Source organism: Lepidochelys kempii, chromosome 7 (genome assembly GCF_965140265.1).
Source record: "Lepidochelys kempii isolate rLepKem1 chromosome 7, rLepKem1.hap2, whole genome shotgun sequence".
Lineage (NCBI taxonomy): Eukaryota > Metazoa > Chordata > Testudines > Cheloniidae > Lepidochelys > Lepidochelys kempii.
In genome coordinates this window covers 47,797,927-47,814,104 of record NC_133262.1, presented here as the reverse complement: position 1 = coordinate 47,814,104, position 16,178 = coordinate 47,797,927, and the positions used below count along the sequence as shown (strand labels likewise).

General features: G+C 48.7%; 1 protein-coding gene and 1 non-coding gene across 7 annotated transcripts in view; one reads left to right on the top strand and one right to left on the bottom strand.

Annotated features, from left to right (window-relative positions):
- The window catches only part of CACNA2D2 (calcium voltage-gated channel auxiliary subunit alpha2delta 2), a 587,011-nt gene that overhangs the window by 267,089 nt on the left and 303,744 nt on the right, over positions 1 to 16,178 (bottom strand). The gene's annotated exons all lie outside the window — the stretch shown is intronic.
- LOC140915417 (U6 spliceosomal RNA) lies at positions 462 to 565 on the top strand. The gene has a single exon (XR_012160153.1). It is a non-coding gene; the product is annotated as a U6 spliceosomal RNA (small nuclear RNA).

The following is a 16,178-nucleotide window of genomic DNA, read 5'->3' as shown; positions in this document are numbered from 1 at the left end:
AGGGTTGACAGTTGGATCACTGAGGTGAGCCAAGATGGCAGCCCCTCGCCCCACGAGGCCAGTGCTATACTAGTGTTTGCTTGGAGCAGACGCGTGCTCGGATTCTAATGCAACTGACCCAAGATGAGAATCCAAGCCAGCTGCAGAGCCCCAGTTGCCCTCTTCCTCTTCTCACCCTGTGATGATGCATCTGTCTTGCTTAGGAATTACTCCTGACAGAATTCTGCACCCTTGTGGGGGCGCAGAATTCATCAGGTCCGCATATTTCTATGCCCCCCACGCAGAAAAATGCAAAAGAAATCTGTGGGGGGGACGGGACGCCTCTTCCCTGGCAGCCCAGGCACAGTGCATCTGTTCCAACGTGCCTGGAACAGTTTCAGAGAGGCAAATCACTGTTGGGGGAGGGGTCTGGGCCTGCGGGAGAGAGGTTGATCACCATCAGGGGGTAGGGTTGGGCGTGCGTGCCTGCCTGCCAACAACTACTAAAATTGGAACTATACAGAGAAGATTAGCATGGCCCCTGCGCAAGGATGACATGCAAATTTGTGAAGCGTTCCATAAAAAACCCACAAACCCAAAAAAACCAACCAAACAAAAAAAAACAACTGAGAGAGACTCTGTCCCTCTCACTTGCTACTGTGGCTCGCCGGGGTAGAGTAGTAGGTCTTTTTATTATGCAAGAGGCAGGCTCTGTCCTTGAGGCAGAAATGTAGCAGCCTGCCTGCATGGTAATATTGTTAATATTCCTATTGTTCATTAACTGTTCCCATTCTCAGTCAATTCCCCCAGCAACATAAAACCTGTAAAAGTTTTTAGGTCCCTACATTGCCAGAGTGATGTAAAGCCTTATAAATGACAGTAAGGGAATCAGCTAGGAAGAGCTATGTGCTCTCTCACTTTTTTCCTGTGCCAAAGTGGCACAATGGGGTTAGAGTACAGCTCAGGATTTATTTTACTTACCCATTTTAAAAAAAAGACTTTGAGAGCAAATAAAACATTTACCAAGCAGTCAATAAAATGTCAGGACAATCAGAAGCAAGCACTTCCCAAAGTACCCAGCCAGGCCCAGGACAATGATTAGCAAAACTGTATAGTCATTGTAGTTTAAATAAATTACCAAAACAATTGAAACAGGTGTATATATTATATTACATTATTTTGACACATAGAATATGCAAAATTTTGAATTTTTGGCGCAGAATCCCCCCAGGAGTAAGGAATGCAGCCCTTACCCCAGGCCAGGCGGCGAGAGCACCAAAGGGATCACAACGTCCACATGTAATGCACAAATTTTGTTGCACAAGAGCTGCAAGCAAGCCACCACCGCTTCTGTGCTGAGGCTTATTGTCACACTGAGCTGATGGGTCTCTTGCCCCAACCCAGCTCCTGTTGCAGTCTAAAACTTCTCTGTGTAAGCTGTCAGCCCCTCAATCAGCCAGTGGTTCGTTCCTATCTGAAGGAAAGAGGGGAGGTTCATTCCCACTTGCTCTCTCTGTAGGGGGAACTCGCAAGTTCTAGGTGGAAATGTTTTAATGAGTTGCTTTCTTTCTGGCCTCATGTCCACAGGACAGCAGTGTCACTTCTCTATGTCTCTGCTGCCTTCTCTCTCCCTGCCACGCGCTGGCAGTGAAAATTAAGAGGCTGGGCAAGACAGCATCTGGGCCATCTGGTACAGCCAGCATTTCCTTGTGGCCCCAGACGTCGTATGGTCTCAATCAGAAACACAGTTGTCAATTCACAGGGCAGCCAGGTGCTATCTCGGGCCCCAGTCCAGCCCTCGCCAGCAAAGGACTTCAGCACATGCTTAAGACTCAATGGAATTTAAGTGTGTCTTTAAGTGCTTTGCTGATCGTAAGTACTAGCTGAACTGGAGCCCTGATGAGAGTTACAAGCAAGAGGGCTTTAAAACGGGGAAAGGGCAGTGCAGAGAGATGTACAAAAACTCTCCTGCTCTGCCTGGATTAACCCCGGTGACTTTCATATGCTCAGAGAGCAGGGTTGGCTCCTCTGCAACTTGTCCTGTGAGACAAGCAACCACAGCACATATACAGCGCTTTGACTCTCACCGCTCCCCCACCCCAGTGTTCCGTGCTTTAGGAATGGGCTCCACACACACCTTCTTCCGCAGGCATGTCCCACTCTAACTGGGGCACGGCCCCCCTATCAATTCAGCTCCCTCACAGTCGACCGGGAGGTCTCCTAGCCACGCAGTGACAAGACCCAGCCATGCTTTGCCTTGCCGAGTTCCCAACCTGAGGACAGAAAATTGGGGTTTATAACCCATGATTCTCGGCCTGCTAGGAGTATATGCAGCCTCGCTGAAAATGGATGCCACAGGAGAGCCTTTGTAGTCCAGGAGCCATGGGGCAGGGATAATCTGGCTTCAGGACTCTGACAATGAAGGTTACTGCTGAATATTTAAACAGCGACCTCCTTCCAATGGTTCACCCATGCACCGGGCATCAGGGGCAGCTCCAGTTCTCCCCAACAGCCTCCTGCTTCCATTGAGGGTGTCATTTCCAAAGCACTGCTCGGTAGGGCCTGATCCTGAGCAAAGACTTGAAGCCAACAGGAGCTGTGGCCCTTTAGTCCCAGTGCTGAGCACTTGGCAGGATTGGGTCCTTGGGCAGCTTTCAGGATGCTGTGCAAAGCAGAAGAGGTGGTGGCCCTTTCCCTGCCTCCTCTCCCAATGACTCTGCATGGACAAGAACCTTCCTTCCAGCTCCAGAAGGCTGTGGCTTCCCGCAGAGCTTACCAAAGTTACTGTGATGGAGAGAGACTAAGGATAGGTCTACACCACATTCGGGAGAAGTGACTGCAACACGGACCACGGCCAATTGAATATGTAACCAAGGGCCCCGGGCAGCAAGCCTACGGAGTCACTGCTCTTGTTACCCGAGCGAGCTTTGGTCTAGTTCTACATACATACATTGCAATTACATCTCCCAACTGCAGCGTTGATAGATCCTAAGCTGCTCTAAGTTTCCTGCTGTCACAGGAGCATGGGGAAGCATACTGTGCCTACGTGTGTCAGGCTGTGCGCCGCCAGGCCCAACCCTGCCAGGTAACTTTACCACAAAAGAGACCAACGTGTAGACAACCAGCTCTGGGATGGGGCAAATTCACCCCCGGTGGAATCCCCCTGGCCGGAGCTATACATCACTGCCTCCAGGACCTCTGAGCAGCCAATGCCAACTCATTTAAACACTGGCTCTCCTATTAAAATCGAGACAGTCGATTGTTACAATCCCAATTCCCTCCCATTACCGCACTGGAAACTTAAGGCACCAGGAACTGCTGAGAAGTTGGAATTAAGGCTGACCCAGAAGACAGAGACATTTGCATCATCGTCAGCGGAAGCCATTAGGGATGGCTGTGCCTTGACAAGTTAAGCTGGGTGACTTAGCTAATGGCAGCAATCTGCCCACGAATTGATGAGGCTTGTGTTTAGCTCTGCTGCAGCGGCACTGTAACTAACTTCACTGGGCTGGCGCGAGGGAGGCAGGAGTGAAGGGAGATCCGGGCTGGGATGGCATTATTTCTTGCCAACCTGCTGATGCATACCCAAGAGCTGCCTTTACATACAAATTGCTGCTGCTCTCACTTTAGAGCCTCTTATTATCTTTGAAAAAAACATTCTTCTCCGTTCATTTCACTACAGATCGGAGGCCCCTATGCCTCCTTCACACCCTCTTCCCCCATGCACCTACTGCCTGAGATCTCTCCTAGGTTCTTTCTCCTACCCTTGAATGTTACCTTATTTCCTTCCCAGTCATCTCCCCCAACTCAATTTACTTCCCCTCTTTTCCTTTTCTCCTCCCTTCTTCACATGCTGCTTTCTCCCCAGTGCCCCATCCCCATCCCATCCACTCTCTCTTCTCCAAGACCATTGTGCGGTGACCTTCAAAACTGGCTCAAAGCTTTCCCAAGTTCCCTTTACTGCCCACAGGTGTCTGATGAGAATGAGGCAGACCAGATGTGCTCTCAGATGTTCGTAAGTTTCACTGGGAAGGCTGCTGAGCAGACAGCACTAAGAGACTTCAGATGCAGCCTTGCGTCTCTATCCAGGTCCTCTGTGGATCTCCTCATGGTCCTCCAGCAGAAGGAGAGAAGTGAGGATTGTGTCCAGTTCTAGTGAGCACAATTCAAGAAGGATGTTGATAAACTGGAGCGGGTTCAGAGAAGAGCCATGAAAATGATTAAAAAATTAGGAAACCTGCCTTATAATGACAGACTCCAGGAGCTCAATCTAATTAGCTTAACCAAAGGTAGGTTAAGGGGTGACTTGATTTCAGTCTGTACATATCTGCCTGGGGAACAAATATTTAATAATAGGGTCTTCAATCTAGCAGAGAAAGGTATAACATGATCCATTAGCTGGAAGATGAAGCTAGACAAATTCAAACTGGAAATAAGGTGTACATTTTTGACACTGAGAGTAATTAACCACTGGAACAACTTTCCAAAGACTGTGGTACATTCTTTATCCCTGACAATTTTAAAATTCAGATTGGATGTTTTTCTAAAAGCTCTGCTCCAGGAATGATTTGAGGGCAGTTCTCCAGTCTGTGCTATACAGGCGGTCAGACTAGCTGATCACAATGGTCCCTTTGGCCTTGGGATCTATGAGGGCCTGAGATTTCAAATGGAAAAAGTCAGCAGAAAAAAACTATTAAAATTCCTTTTGAGGAAGCTGTTCTAAAGTGCAACCACTTTTCTTTCTTTCTTTGCCTCACAGTTCACCTTTAGTTGTATCCCCTGGAGGGAGAGGAATTCTTCTGGGTGGTGCAAGGGTAGTGTCTAACTGAAACGAAATTTAGACTGATACATTTCCTAACTGAGTGAGATGCAGCCACCAGTGGAATCATCTCTTGGGGGGTAACAGCCCATGCCCCATCACTTGTTCATTTGAAACTGGAGAATAGACTACAGGGTACAGTCCTGTACTGAGTACGGAGTCGAATAGTTACCCTTGTAAGGGTATGCCTACACTGGAGTGGGGCTGTTATTTCCAGCACAAAGAGACATACCCCCGCACGGCTCTGATCAAACTGGTGCACTAAAAATAGAGTGTCGCCACAGCGGCAAGAGTGGCTAGCTGCCCAAGTACGTATCTAGGGTTTCAGATGGGATCAGCTGGTACTGCTGCTTTGGCTGCTGTGACTACACTGCTATTTTTACCACGTTAGCTTGATCAGAGCTAGCATGGGCATTGTCCCCTCGGGCTGGAATTTACATCTCCAGCTCCAGTGTTGATGTACCCTATGATCATACGCTAACCCCTTTTATAAAGTGGTGGCGCTGAGATACTTTCAGAAAGGGGCTTTGAAGTGACACACCCATCTCTTAGGGCCTGTCTACACTTAACACGCTACAGCTGCAGTGCTTCAGTGTAGACGCTACCTATGCTGACAAGAGAGGTTCTCCCATCAGTGTAGGTAATCCACCTCCCCTAGAGATGGTAGCTAGTTGATGGAAGAATTCTTCTGTCAACCTAGTACCGTCTGCATTGGCACTTAAGTCAGCTTTACAACACCGCTCAGGAGTGTGGATTTTTCACACCCCCTGACCTACGTAGTTAAACTGACCTAATTTTCTAGTGTAGACCAGGCCTCGCTGCTTCCAGCCTGTGGGTTTGTTTGCCTGTTCTCCTTTTTCATCCCAATCATTTCATCTTGGCATTTGTCACACTAGCTGCAGGAGAACAGGGGGGAAAAAAGCGCCCAACCCCAAACAAACAGTAATGATACTGTAAGTACAAGACCATAAAAAAATTATCAACCAGCGACAAGAGAAGACAACCCCTTATATACACACAGGGAATATAAATCTTTAGTAAACACTGTAAAGCAGCCAAGCATCTCATCCTGTAATAATCTCTGAGACAGTTGATCCCAGGGCTCTTATTACCCCAGCAGCCTGCATCTGAAATCCACTAGAAGCAGGCTTAGCCACCACTGAGTATTGATTAAGAAGGCAGCTTCACAAAATGCTGTGGCATTTTTCTTTCAAAGCACTAACTTGTTTGTCAATAATGCTCTCTTTGGCACAGCGAGGGTTGAGCAGGAAGGGATGTGGGGAAGGGGGATCTTTTCTTCTCTTCACATGTAGTCAGTGTCTTGTCTTTTTCTCTGTTTTCCCCAATGGGGAGGGGGAAGCAGTGGTTTGCTTACGTTCTCCTGCCGATCAGAGAACAAAGGAAACCATATTCCCACCGATAAAGAGCAACGGGTGGAATTTGCAGATTTGCAAGGACTCATCAAACCACCTGGATGGACAGTAACAGTTGTTAATGTGCACCTGCATCCATAGTGGCAGTGTACTGTGCCAACCAGATGTGGACCACACCCCTGATACGCTGGCAGAGGTAGGGGCAGCGATTAGTCAGAATGTAAATGCCCCCACACATACCTGGTGCCAGTGCAGAGCAGGGTATGGAACTGGGGTGAACTGAGGGCCCCCCATGTCTCAACATTAAGGGAAAGCTTAGTACACTTAAGGCTTGCAAGGCATTCATTGCCTAGAATCGACCACAGATCTCCCAGGGGGTAGCCTAGTCAGGATTCGACCTGTAAGTTGCCAGCTCACTGTGCAGAGGAAGCAGGGGTCAGCGCAAAAGGGGACAATGGGTAATTCTGCAACCTAGCTAGTTTGAAACAGAGCTAGTATGAATGGGATTAGATGATGGAGTTGCCTGGGTTAGCCAGAGCCTGGACTCCAGGACCCAGGAGGTCCCTTCCGTCCTATGTACCTATTACAGCTCAATACGTCACTGAAGTTGGACAGTCCTCTTTGATCCCAGAGGGACATCCCAGAGGGCTTGTACCAGGCTGCTGCATGGCCAGTACACCACATTAGCACCTCTCTGAAGCTGCTACCTAATTCTCCAGAACATTGACTTTCACTTAAAAACGACACCAAGTTTCCAGCTGTAAGAGCTGCAAAGAAACCGCCACAAAAAGGACCCAAGTGTAACAGATGCAAAGAGATCAGAGTCTGCACAGAGCTTGCAGCAATGGTTCACAGAGATGTGCGCTGCCTTATCTATCTTGGCGCGGCATTAACGCAGCTGCCCAGTGATGACCACCGGAATGTCAATGGAGAGGGAGGACCACAGATCTGCACAAGCCACGTATTCTTTGGGAGCCATGAGTGGGTGGTGTTTGGGAGATGCCCCCCCTTATTTTTCTCCCCCCAGTCAAGGAGCAGAGCCTGGAGGGCATGTTCCCATCCCAGTGAGGGGCCCAGTGGAGCAGCACAATCGTATTTGGAATCTACTGTGTGCAGCATCTCAGTCTGGTGGCAAATGCAGATGGTGTTTATTTTGTGGGCAGAGCACCGCCCGAGGTCCCCTAACCCCAGTCCCTGGCTGTCCACCTGTGCTCCTTTGAATGGAATGATGCTTTTAGCAGGTGAGAGAACAGCAACGGGCAAGGGAATGCCCCAGGAAGAGTGTAACGAAATTGCTCCAGCTAAGAGCGAACAAAAGGGACTGGCAGAGGTCTGAAGGGATCTCACTTGGCCCATCCCACCACACCTCCTGGAGGATTTTGTCACCTCAAGGATTTAGGATTTTGTTCCCATGTCCGATCTTCGCCCCATCCACCCGAATTCTTGGCCTCTACAGATCCTTGCTACTATTGGAAAGCTATAAACAGGGGCACTCAGGAGGAAAAACAGGGTCCCAGCTTCCAGATCCACGGCACTATGAGAGCTGTGTAGCAGCACAGAGCAAGTAATACTGAGTGCTCTACTGAAATCAGAGTGCCTGTGTGAGCCAGGGATGTTCGGCACATATGGGGACGTGTGGGACTCTGTGGCTGGCCTGGATATTGGCATGCTTGAACACAGATGAAAGGGACAGACTTTTCTTCTGCTCTAAAATCCCTTTCATGCCTCCAGAATGGACCTTTCATCATGCAAAATGGAAAAATACCCAAGGTCAAAAGGACAGCGCTGGCTGCCCGCATTTCCAGGGAATCTGAGGCTTGTCTGGGTTTCTCTTTAACTCTGTCTCCCTCAAAAACGTTTGGAAATCTGTATTTTCTCTTCTCTCGATTTTGCCCTTCACCAAGGCAGAATTCTGCTCCCGAGTGACACCGCAGGGCTCAGTTCCAATCATCCAGCCTCCCTTGTAAGGGAAGTTCTGCACTTGTAGGGAGGAGCATGGACAGTGTCGCTCTGAGATCACCACCTGCCCCATATCATCCCATCCCCTTGGAATCTGTGCTCTAAGACACTCTGCTGTCCGGGCTGCTGACAGCACCCACGAGGGCAATGATTTCAGTGAATTGCCACCTTTCAAAGCTGCCTGGGGGGATACAAATGTTCCCGTGCAGCATTGATGTGCACAGGATTCCACCCTCCTCCCAACTGGGCATCTAGGGAGAAGTTTGGTTGTCCCTAAAGCAGGACAGACTTTGTGGCAGGGCACTGCTGGGGAAGCCCCAAACAGCTCCTGCCACTCCAGCCCCAATCAGGGGAAATAGATTGGGGCTGGGTAAATAGCCTAGGTTTGCCTAATCACTGACTGCACCTGCCAGCCTCATTAGACAGGAGCTATAAGGCTGGGAAAAAGTGAGTGGGGAGGGGAAGACCAGAAGGGAAGGGAGAGGTAGGAGCCTGCTACTCTGTTGTTGACCAGGCCTGTGTTAGGCCAAGCCATTGTAAATAGCCTGTATATAGTAGGAAACTGGTGGTCGGAAATGGACACCAATAGAGAGCAAGGGAGTTGCACCAGCTTGGAGCGTCCCTGAGTCTGTGAGGAGCAGGGCCCAGGGGCTGGATACGCAGGGGCACCCCGTTACAGACTTGTAGAAACTGAGGCCTGCAAAAGCTTGGGGTGGATTTCATCCTACTTCACTTTTGTTACTTCACTGCTGAGTCAGCAGGGGGAGCTCACAACATTGCATTTTGCTGTTCCACGCTGCTTTCCCTATCACTTCCGCTGCCCTTCCACCAGTGCACCTGGGAGCAAAATTTGACACTCATTTGTCCAGAAAGGGCCAGCAACATGCTGCCCTATAGAACACAGATGTGATACGGAAAAAGGGACAAGACCAATATAAGGGGCTTTCAATTGAACTGGCTCAAAACCAGCACAAGAGGAGAATGAACCTGGCAAATCTCCCCAGCATTTACAGTTTCCACTGGGCTACCCTGCTTCCCCCTCTCCTAGTAAAGGTCAAAATGCTTCCTTTCTGCTCTGAGCAGCACAGTGCTAGGACCAATCTTTAATGCTACCCCAAAACTGGAGACACATGGGGGTAGGAAGGCCTGTCCTCAACCTAGCACATCATGGTTCCTTGAGATGTAGAGAACTGCTGGGTACAGTGGCTAACCCTCCCACCTGGCACTGGGAGCACTGACTCCCTGCTTTGAATTGTTCCTGCATGGATTCTCTTAGGGAACCCTGCAGAAGACATGGCACAATCCTGGTTTTCATCTAGTGAAGGAGAAAGTACGGAAGACAGAGACTGAAGGCTGAAACACAGATTCCCACCCCATGGCTTGCAACCATCCTGCCCCCTTCCCACAGTGCTAAATGGGGAAGGAGAAAGATCCCTAATGGGTCCCAGCATGGAAAAGGTTAAAAATCACTAGTTTGCAAGACAGAAGAATAGGAACTGTTGGCAGGAAGTATCTCCAGAAGCAGCGATGTCTGCATTCTTTCATTTGACCACTTGACTATCGACTAGTAAGACTCATTTTGCAGAAGTTGGAGGAAGTAGCTCTGTCTACATCCCCGATCTCCCGGAGTTCTGCAGGCTAGGATAAGGGTGTTTTGGCACACCATGGGCGAGCTCAGATGTGTGGGTGAAACATAAGCACCTCCACACCCCTTTAGTCTTTAACACAGGGCTTATGTAGTGCAGATGGCCTCATGAGATGAGTAGTCAGATAGATTTCCCTCCAGAACAGTCATAACAATACAAATCTTCTGGTGTGGATGCAGTTCAGAGATTCCAAGGCCAGAAGGGATTAACTAGTCTGACCTCCTGTATAACATAAAACAGAGAACATCCCCAAAACAATCCCTTACACCAGTGTATAGGTGCCTTCCCAGAACAGCTTATTCCCTTTCCTATATGGTGAAAAGCTGTACTGGTCTAAACCATCCTTATCCCACTGTAATTACAGCCACACTCAGGAGATAGCACCAAATTAGATCACAACTTCTGTGTGTAGACAAGCCCTTCGGAGGGAAATACACAACCTTGTTCATTTCATTACAAAATAAAATGCTCCCCCAGCCATGCCCATTGCATTAGTATCTGAGCACCTTTCCCATTACTGGAGTAAAGACAAAATGCTGTCCTCCCACCCCACTTTGCTGGGCTCAAAGAGAACAAAAACAAGCCACCGTACCAGTTGAAGAGGGATGGCTTTGAGATTTGCGCATGGCAGGCGACAGAGAAGAGAGGGGGACGAGGTTCTGGTGGATGACTGGGCTCCCAGATGCTACAGCAATACAAATAATGAATAATCATCATTCCCCCACCCTGCCCCACCACTGAGATCTGCCCACTATCCCTACAGGTTTGCAAACACTTCCTCTATCCCTGTCTAGCACCCTGTGCCTGGAGGTAGGCTGGGGGGCTGGTACATAAAGGGCAAATCCAGGGCAGAAGGGAAAGCCAGTTTGGTTTATTCGTCAGCTGTGTGGTAGATTTTCCCCACAGACATCTTGGAGCAGATTTTTCAGAGAGGTTTAGCCTAGCGGAGTTACACTGCTGTCATGGGAGTCCCACGAGTAATATCTGCCGTACGGCGTTGGAAAACGGAGGGCTGAGACACTAGAGGACATTCTCCATCTGAGTGGAACAGGATGATGCGGGCATCTGACCAACTCCTTACAAACAGCCTGTGGGTTTAGTGCTGGACGAAACCAGCCAAAAGCCACTGCACCTCTGAGAAGGAATAACGCTCAGGAAAACACCCATGGACACCTAACTGGCCGCTTAGTCTTTTAAAATTCGGAATTAGTTTAATACTTATAAAGAAAGGACCTAACAAGCGCTGGTTTCACTTAGGCATAAAACAGGCCAGCACAGTGGACATTACTGCCTAATCCTGACTTGCAGCCCCTGCTATTCCAGCCTTGGGCTCCCAACCCCTCTCACTCCTGACCTGCAGCCCACCTTGCTACCCCAGTCCTGCCCCAGCTCTGCTGTTGTCCCTCACTCTCCACCTACCATGTCATCACAAGATTGTTCGTTTCATTTAAGAAACTGTGTCTGTTCCAGAAATGCAATTTGCTCTTGCTTCCAGGACCAATATATTTTCTTTTTGCCAAGAAGCAGCTCACGGCTGTTTTTTCTTTTTCTAAGAACTGGTTACATTTTGCCAGGTTTACACCAATGTCCCAATATCAGCCACAAAAAAGGCCATCCCGGCAGGAATTCCAGGCATGAAAGTCAAGGTATTGCAGATAAAGGACGGAGCTGACGTCACCCTGACAACCTGGGATCCCCTAAGCAGGTTTTTCCCATGTAGATGGCTGGAAACTTCATTCCGAAATGTCTCATAAGAAGAGGACCCAGCTCTCAGAATAAGCAGTTCTTGAGCAGCGTGCCAAAGACAAGCGATATTCACCTGTAGGCCTTGCTTCTCCACACCAGCTGCTCCTCTGACCCCCATAGTGTCCCTGGAGCACTGCCTCAGGAAGCTGGGGAGGGGGAGGCATTTACTGCAGATGATGGAGTGAGCATTAACTCATGCCGGGAATCCCAGCAGGGCTTGTGGGGAAGGAAGAGCCAAGGGAGCCAGCTATCACCTCTTGCCCTCGGCCCAGGTCTTTCCCCCTTACTTAACCCCATTCCCACCGCCTATGACTATTTGTATTTCCCGAGGTGAGGCAGAGACCTATTACCACTTCAACTTATTATTTAGAGAATACGTGATGGGGAAAAGATAAGTTGCCCAGTAGGAAAACTGCCCCTGTGCATCGTAGATACCAATAGAAGATAAAGCTGTGGCTACTCTTCCTTTGTTCTTGCTTTCACACTCCCTCCCTTCCTCCCTAATTCTGACACATGGAAAAATGTAATTTCTGGGTGTGGCAGGCCCATTAATGTCAGTGGTAGGATGTCAATGGATTTTCAAAGGCTACCCTGTGTGATGAATTCCAGCATAGTGGTTTCAAATTGTTCTCATTTCATCCCCCTTGCAATGTTTCGGCACGTCGATTGCAGCAATGCATTCTCTACAGCTGTCTTACCTCCACAGATCTGAGAAACATTTTTATCTGTAGATTTTATGGTATTTATAGCTCATGGAATGCTGTCCACCTGTCTTCAGGGGTGGGTAGTTGTGTGTGGGAACTGGCCACAAGATAAACATTCAGATTTTATATATCTAGATGGATATATCTTGCTTGTGGATATTTAGGAACTAAAGCCTATATACATATTCACAGAAAACACCTACTGCTAAAACATAAATAATGGCTCAGGGTGGAGGAGAGAAGTTGCAGCTAACCCTAACCTTAGCTCTTCACAGTTTTTCAAATTCTGGATGTGGGAGAAACCAAAGGCAGCCTAAGAGCATAAAGTCCAGAAAGTAGCTACAAAATCCAGCTGGCCAAAAGCCCAAGAACGATTTAATCCCTTGTGGCTCCTGGCCTGTAATGTCCATGCAAAGTGTCTAGTTAGATGTCTGATATACAGCAGGCGACCACCTCTTGGTGCGGTAGAATGGTTTAACAGCAATGAGGCTACAAGTCACTTATGCGAGCTTCGATGCTATCCCAAACTCATGGGCAATAAAACATCTACACCACCCTCCAGGCAATCCTGTCTCAGAAATTATTTCTAAATGTTCTGGGTACTAAGCTTGCGTCCTTCCACCCGGTAAACTGATTCAGCCCCAACTGCACAGAGACTGTAATTCATTCTATATAGAAGTTTCCAAAAGATGATTTCAAACAGATTCATTGTGCATTATGTCACCATGCACAGGTCTGATAATTTATGCTCTGGCAGACAGCTCCCATTGGAAAGGGAAGATTCCTCACTGGGCCGTAAACCAGAATATTTTGGGATTTAGGCCAGGGTAACTTGGGGACAGGGGAGGGAATATTTTGTGGCTGGTAATTACTTATTTAAAATAGCTGGCAGCTCCTGGCAGATGCTCAGAGGTCTGGGAATATCGACAGCAGTCCCAGAGGAGCAGAGTGCAGCCATGATAAATTCACATTATCACTTAGCCTCTGCAGTTTACTGCATGGGCATTACCGCCACACAAGAGGTAGAACTATTTATCCATGGAATGACTGGTACAGATGCTATTCTCTAAGAGGAGTCTATGCAGCATATGTGCTCTGCATAGGAAACAATGCAAGTCTTGTACCACTGATCATGCCTGTTTGTCCCCGTGACTGCAGTGACCCAATCAGGCTGTCCTGTTCTCAGCAATAAGGTTTGCTAACCCCCTCGAATGGTACCTGCTCTCCCGTTCTCAGCACTATGTTGGTTCTGTTCTTAGTGAACTCAGAGCTGGTGAAAGCTGCCAGCTTGGCAGCCCTGGAGGCTGAATTCTATTCTGATTTCTTACACTGTGCCATGCTTGTGCTTCAGTCTTCGCCCTATCCACAGAGCAAGTAGTAATAATAACACCAGCACCACCTAGTTTTTACCTAGCACTTCTCATCCATGGTACTGAAAGCATTTTACAAAGATCATCACTATCATTATCCCCATTTTATAGACAGGGAAACTGAGGCACAGACAAGAGAAGTGACTTGCCCAAGGTCATCCAGCAGGACAGTAACAGAGCCAGGAATAGAACCCAGGTCTCCTGAGTTGCAGTCTAGTACTCTACCCACCAGGCCACACTGCCTCCTACAGAAGAGGCATGGCCTTGCAAGCTTTCCTAATACTCCCTCAACATAGCTTACACCTACCCTGGCCAGACTACCTCAGAGGATACATGGCACTTCTCTCACTCTCATGCAGGTTGAATGTGCTCAGCCCTGCAGGCTCAAGTACCACAGACATATTATAAAGTGTCTCCTGTCTCACTCAACCCCTGTGCTGTCTGCAGGGACTCCCAACGAGGTGGCTAGTGAGTGCCAATTGTGAGGGTGGGTTCCGGGGTGCAGGGGAGCTGGACAGGGACTGGGCTGAAATGAAGAACTCTTTTCACAGTGCTCACACAGCTGCTGAAGCTGTTGGCAGCTGGTAATGACCTATGCCTGCTACTAATCTGGGCTGAATTCCTACCACCAAGTTGGTGAAAGAGAGGATGCATATCCCAGGCCCATGAGCCATTTTCCATCACTGGGCTGAATTCTCCATCACTGATAATTTTTAAATCAAGATGGGATGTTTTTCTAAAAGCTCCACTCTAGAAATTACTCAGGAGACGTTCTCTGGCCTGTGCTCTAAGGAGGTCAGACAGAATGATCATCACAGTGGTCCCTTCTGGCCTTTTTTTGGGAACTCTGCAGTTGTGGACTTTGTTTATGTGCCTCAGCCTAGATTCGAAGCTCCAGCAGAGGGGCTCTGGCAGCCATTTAAAGGGCCCGGGGCTCCCAGCAGCAGCCGGAGCCCCAAGCCCTTTAAATCACCAGCCTGGGGAAGCTGCCCCTACCGGTACAGTCGGCTGTGTGCCAGCTCTTGCCGGTATGCCATAGCGGACTGGACTGGCTTACTTTCACCTCTGATACCCCTGCTTTTCTGGTGCACTTGTGACCATACCTGCCCTCCCTGAAGCTCACAGATTCCCCAGACATCCTTGCTGCCCTGTGCTAGGAATTCTTGGAGGAGGGTCTGTGACCAAGCACAGGGCTAGGAGGCAGGACTAGGTTCAACTTCATTTCCCAGCTCTGCCGCTGCCCATCTGCGTGACCCTGGACCAATCCCTTCCCCACTCTGGGCCTGGGTTTTGAGAGAATAAAGCAGGTCTACTTCCCATGTCTACTGCTGCAAATCCTATCCTGACGCCTCAACGTGGCGCAGTGGAGTGTATTCTCTGGCAGGTCTAACCATGCTATCAAGGTGCCAGACTGTCAGCCCAGTGAGGGGGCTGCTTCCTCTGTGAAGGAGCATGTAATCCCTCTTTCTGAAGCTGTAAGCTAGCTAAATTGAGGAGGTAAACGTGCCACTGACAGCCCAGCCAGCGGGTGGCTGAAAACAATGGCTAAAACAACATGGAAAACCAAGTCTCAGTTCTCTGCACGTTCCTCGATCCCCACTCCGGAGGCAGCAAGGCATTCGAATGACAAGAGGCTGCAAAGAATCTCAGGTGCCAGGTCGCCAAAAGGAAACTGGACAACTCTCTCAGTGTGCACTTATAACTGCAGAACACTGATGAGGGAGGAATTGATAAACCATCTCAGGGAGGAAAAGGCAAAAACAGCCTGCGATGTGCTGGGTGTTTGCGAAACATGACGAGAGACGGAGGTGAGCTGGAGGGATGGAAGCAAGGTCATTCTAGGAAAAGGAGAAGGCACGAGGACAGTTGGAGGAGTCGGATTCATCATAAACAAGGAATGGTCTTCGAAAACTGTCTCATGCCATTTGAAGTCATCGCGTATCATGGTGCTTTACCTCCAACTGAATCAAAATAGTACCCTCAAAATCATCCAGATCTATGCTCCCACAAGGGCATGAGAAGATGATGATGTGGAAGGATTCTATCAGGAACTGGAGAAAACCCTCGCACAGAGTTCCACATATACGATTGTGAAGGGAGATTTTAACACCAAAGTTGGAAGAGGGAGAGAGGGCGAAAAGTTCATAGGAAGGTACGGTATCGGAGAACGAAATGCGTGAGAAGAACAACTAGCTATATTGGCAGAGACGAGGAGAATGTTGATTGGTAACACCTGGTTGTGAAAGAAGGCCAACAGAAGATAGACCTGGATCGCATCAAACGCAAAGACAAAAAATGAAATCGATAACTTTCTGATCGATAGACGACGCATCATGTAGGATATTTCAGTAGTGCCATCATTCAATATCGGTAACGATCATCGCCGACTGAGAGCCAGACTCATATTCACTGTGAAGGTGGAGAAAAAGGTGCTTTGTAGGGCGAACAGAAGGCACCAACCGGTAGCTTTCAGCGAGGCAATCCTGAAAGAAAACATTTCTAGGGAAGATTAGAGCCTCCTGGAAGACTGCAATGACGATTATGAGAACTTCAGTAAGAGACTGAAACGGTGCGTGAAATCA